The sequence below is a fragment of the Hypanus sabinus genome, chromosome 10 (assembly GCF_030144855.1).
Source record: "Hypanus sabinus isolate sHypSab1 chromosome 10, sHypSab1.hap1, whole genome shotgun sequence".
Classification (NCBI taxonomy): domain Eukaryota; kingdom Metazoa; phylum Chordata; class Chondrichthyes; order Myliobatiformes; family Dasyatidae; genus Hypanus; species Hypanus sabinus.
The window spans coordinates 145,004,636-145,010,236 of NC_082715.1; the positions used below are offsets into that span (position 1 = coordinate 145,004,636).

Below are 5,601 nucleotides of genomic sequence, written 5' to 3' on the forward strand. Positions count from 1 at the left end.
TCTAAGTCCATCATTTCGTGCATTCTTTCAAGGATTTACAACTCCAAAGATTAACTAAAAGAGAAAAACTGATTTAAGTGCTTAAATTCAAATGAAACGGAAATCTAACATAATTGTTTTCAAAGTGATAGTGTGCACCGCACTTCGGATAGAACACGTGAGCTTCTTAACATCTTCAATGTTTGTTAACGTGCAATAATTTATTCGGTTTACAAATCTTGGCAGGGCATGAGACAGTCTCCTTTGCAATTATCGGCCTCCAACTACTTCCTTCTGAGATAATCTTTGGGCTTGCATCGGTCACATCTGTGGCGAATCTATTGTTTCTCCCGTTTTACTGTACGGCTTACTCTGATGCTTTCTGCTATTTGCCTGTCGCGAAGAACTGGTACAATGTAAATATAAGAAAAGTTCAGGCCAACAGTTTCGTGTTCTGGTGTCACTTGGTTATAAGTTTGTATGAGTAATTAATATACAGTGACGTAATTATACTTTGGACTACTTAAAGAGGCGTTCAGAAGGAACTGAGAACCGAACTTATGTCGGAAAACAACCCATCTTCTCCTTCAGCATGGCTGAATGGATTCGGTGTCTTGTCGTACTAGTGCTCTGCTTCCAAAGTAAGCATAACGCATAATCTATCATATCGCGGCATTTCAATTCGTATGGACGTTTGATAATTCTAAAATTAATTTACATTTTCCCAGATACAGTCGCGGATTTTGTTTTGACTCAGCCCCCGTCGATCTCACTTCTGCGGGGAAAACTGCAAAGGTCACTTGTACCATGTCAGGAGACAAAATACGTAGGTACTACGCGAGCTGGAACTGGCAGAAACCCGACAGCACTCCGGTGTATGTGCGGCATCAGAACTATGGCAGAGCTTCCGGTATTCCTGGTCGATTCACCGGCTCCGTAGACTCATCTAGCAACCAGATGTACTGAAACATCGCAAATGTGTAATCGGAGGATGCCGCCGATTATTACTGCGCTGTAGATAAAGATTATGTCAACTCCTTCGGAAAAGGAACCAAACTAAATTTGGGCAGTAAGTATTTCTGTTTCTTCTAATGGTCGTTTTAAGTTAATTCGATTTCAAAATGCTGCATAAGTTGACCCTCAATGGAATATTAACCACAAAAAAATTCAGAATTCACTTGATTGGTATAATGCGTCAGGTTAAGTCGGGGGAAACACTGTCATTAAAATATACTAATTCAGCTTTGCATCAGAGTCGAACGAGATTTTAAGAATAATATGTCGAAATGGCGCGGGATATTATTGATGGTGTCGAATCATGAAGAGGGGTTACAAAACATTTATTACAATGCTATAACGACGTGCCTTCAACTCCGATAACAAACTGGAAACTGCAGGAAAGTAAGTTCCAAATGCGTTGATCCGACTTCCCCAGTGAATGATGTGGGACTGAAACAGAGCTCGGAAGTTATTGAGCAGAGAATGGAGAACACTTCTTTCTTCCTCCGCAATATCGACTCACGACTTTTCAAATTTACGTGTAATCTTCCCCCATTCTGTGCTCCAGGAACCTGAATTCTTCTAAACTCTGTTTTCCGTTTCCCAACTCCCTCTCGTCCTGTTCCCTTGTTCCCTTCCTATGCTTGTTAACTTATAATTTCTCCCAGTTAAGGAATTACGTACAGTAGTGAGAAAAATGTCACCCTTGATATGATATCGTTCTCAGGCTTCGGTCAATTTCATTTCTGTAATATTCAAACTTGCGATCTAATTCTCGCCACTTAATCATGTTAGCAGCGCTTTCATGCGTAGATGAAATGCCATCCCTAAATCACTCTATGTCGCTACCATTCTTTGTTCTTTTTTAAAGACTTTTAAAAAGTATGACTTTGTCCAAATTCTGCTCCTCTGGTTTCGCGAGTTTATGGGCTCAAGTATGGTCTTATTGTATTACTATGACATGTTTTGGTGTCGTTGAAAGCACTATATAAAGGATTTTTGTATAATTTGTGAGGCGATTAGGGAATTTAACAAAAGACAGAGTCAGAGAGTGGAGGTTTCAAGAAAACGTGGACACCAGATCGACTCTCTTCTGAACTGCTAAATCTTAAGATTCAGAGACTCGGGTTGTCTTCGAGTGCTTTCCGGATTGCCTGATCGGCACAAAAAAAGACGACATGAAACGCTGATATTTTACCATTTATTCTCCGTGTGATCGTAGAACATTAACTTCTTCGTGGACAGTGTGGCAGATTGCTTCAGCTCAGGTCATCTCTGACATCGCACTAAAAGCCTTAATTCCACGACTATGTACTTCCCTTTGGAAGATCTGAATATGATTTGTATCGGAATACCCTGTCAGAGTTTCTGTGCATTAACTTAACCGGCTTTTGCCAGTTTTTCTAAGATTTGCGTCACCAAAAGTGTTTACACAAAGTACTCTGCAGATGCTGGGTTCAAATCAACACGTACAACACGCCGGAGGAACTCAGCAGGTCGGGCCGCATCCGTAGAAACGAGCAGTCAACGTTTGGGGCCGAGACCCTTTGTCAGGACTGAAGATGGAGGTGACAGAAGCCCTATAAAGAAGGTGGGGGAGGGTGGGAAAGAGAAGGCTGGTAGGTGCCGGGTGAAAAACCAATCAGAGGAAAGATCAAGGGCTGGGGAGTGGAAGCAGGGAAGGGATAGGCAGGAAAGATGAAGGAGAAATGTAAGGGGAAAGCACTATGGGTAGTAGAAGCACTACCAAATGTGTTAATATCGAAGGATGTGCCTATAATCGTTCACGATATTAAATACTATTCCGATTTTAATACTCGCCGTCAGTTTTCTCTATGATATGTAGGGGTCGGGGATTCACATGTGTTGCTGGAGGGTCGAGGAGGGAGAAGTTTAGGACAAGATAGCTTAAGTAACTTTACTCAGTACATTTCCTTAACATCGTTGCGAGCTTGCATGAAGACAAAGAGCAAGCCTGCATTGATGGCGGACTATCCCAAAGCTCGTGAGTGCAGTCAGCATCGCAATCCGGCGTGAGTTAAAGACAATTGTCCTAGAGTTAGCAATGTGAAAAACAAGAAGATTATTTGTTTCGTCTCTATTGAATGATGGATATCTACAGGCCAGATAACTCCAGATGTAAAAACAGATTATCTCCAGGAACTTAAATTTAACATTGTCTGATTGTTTAGAAGATTTTTTTTTTGTTTTTAATTTAAAAAATTGCTTTTAGTCAAGTAGTGTCTGACATTCCCAGTCTGATTCCGTCCGCCCAAGCAGATTCCGAATGTGACTGGATTACTGGATTTTTCTGGAGGGGGGAGTGGAATTTGCTTACTATGCTCTTCATTGGCGCCGTGGGACTTTTGCAAAATATACCAGTCAAATAGTCCAATAGTTCGGTCCGTCATTGTCCAGAGGTCTGATATTTGCAACTGTCATCAACATTAGAGCCAAATGGAAGGCAAAAATAAATTAATGATAGATTCAGCAACTGGAATTAACCTCAATGTTTTGAGTTACATATTACAATATACAGATTTTCCATTCAGCACGCTTAGGCGTTTATTCAAAGTTCATATCTATTATTTGTTAAACCTAGTCTACATACATGTCAAAATGTGAATGCGACAAAGAAGATACAATTTTAATACACACAGTAAGTTCCTTATTCATTCTCCGTTGCTCGCCGACCTTCCCCCATCAACATTTATTCCGAATTCCATTCGAATCTTGCATGAGGTAAAGAAAATGCATAAAATTGACAACTCTACAGTCTCTTAAACACAAAGTACACTGCAGATGCTGTGGACAAATCAACACATGCAAACAAGCTGGATGAACTCAGCAGGTCGAGCAGCATCCGTGGAAACTAGCAGTCAACGTTGACTGCTCATTTCCACAGATGCCGCCCGACCTGCTGAGTTCATCCAGCTTGTTTGTATCTACAGCCTCTTTGATTGACGCGGGGTTAATTCTGAAATTCGAAGCATCTGATTGGTCAACATTGTTTTCTTTGAAAAAGGAAGATTCGTTTTTTTGCTTTTTGTCCTGTTTATATTCTGGAAATACCCCCAGGTTATTGCATTTACAGTCACCTCGGTTTCAATCGCTATTCAAATTCAATAAATGCGGTTCCGACGGATAACTGTTTTGATACTGATTTGGCGATGTCGGTCGTACAATCAATAAAGGAAAATCTTTTAGCAAAGTTAAAGCTACTGGAGGAACTCCGTCGGTCAGGCAGCATGCGTCCAGGCAAAGGGGTCCTAATGCACGACTGCCATTGCTGCCTGACCCGCTGTAATCAGTCGGTTGCTAGTTATTTTGCTCAAATCACAGCATGTGCAATCTCTCGTATCTCCAAGGATAGGATTAATTTCAGATTAACCAATCAATAACTGATTGGCAGCAATTCATGTTTTTTTTTAAATTTCAGGTCCACAACCCCCCGTGGTGTCCGTCCTCGGACCTTCAAAAGAAGTAATCAATGGAAAGGGCACCGCCACCCTGGTGTGTATAGTGAGCGGGTTTAATCCGGCCGCTGTGAATATCGAGTGGACTGTGGACGGCAGTACGAGAAGGAATGGCGTTGAGACCAGCCGGATCCAGCAGGACGCCGACAACACGTTCAGTGCGAGCAGTTACCTGACTCTGCCAGCCTCAGACTGGAACTCACACGAGCTTTACTCCTGCGTGGTTAAACACGAGACTCAAGCAACACCATTTCAAACAACCATCGCGCGATCCAGCTGTATGTAATACAATATGTTTAGAGGCTGTTTCTTTGAAATAGAACAAACGAATTTAATGTACAGATATTAAATTTTTGATTGTAGCTGACACATTTTTCAAACGGGAGAAAACAGGCATTGCGTCCTGCTGGACGTTCTTAAATAGCATTCGTTCTGAAATTGATATCGTACATGTAATTTTATCCAAAAGTAATTAAACTCTACCCGATCTACTGTGGCGTTTTTGCCTTCTTCAATATGTCCGACAAGAGCATCATTTTTCAATTGTTTGCATAAATAATGAGGATGATCAAACTTTGGTATTCCATGAAATAGAACAGACATCGTCGCTTACACGTCGTGCTAGTTATTGGGTATATTCTGCTCCTGAAGAAATCATATTCACTATGGCTACATCAGGATAAGTGGTGTAATTACTTGTCAGCGAAATTTACATATATATTAAAAGAAATGCTGATACTGCCTTTATTTGAACATCGTAGGCATGTTCGATTTCCAGTTTTAGCATTGTATTCTTCATGGAAATGGTTTTTCTACAGCTGGTCATATTCAGAGAGACAAGGGCTTGTGTACCCTGTGTCAGCAGCGGCGCAGAGCAGAGTAGCACTTATTAAAGTGCATACTAATGACATATTTGCTCAAGTTTCCTTCAAATCTACAGGTTTAACTTCGAGGTGATTTCGGCTTACAATACCTAACAAACATTGCAAATGGTAGTCCAAAGCATTTCTAGTAAATACAGTTAGACGGTGGTTGATTATCTAAAGCTATTTCGGAATTCAAAACAGTGAAGCACTGAAGATATCGCACCGACATTTGTACATTAGTTTGTACAATATATATGATGATAGTTCTCTGCATGAAATGT

At 40.9% G+C, this 5,601-nt stretch overlaps 1 pseudogene; it reads left to right on the plus strand.

The window, feature by feature from the left end:
• Positions 1-571: 571 nt before the first annotated feature.
• LOC132400365 (immunoglobulin lambda-1 light chain-like) lies at positions 572-4,740 on the plus strand (annotated as a pseudogene).
• The last annotated feature ends 861 nt before the right edge of the window (positions 4,741-5,601 follow it).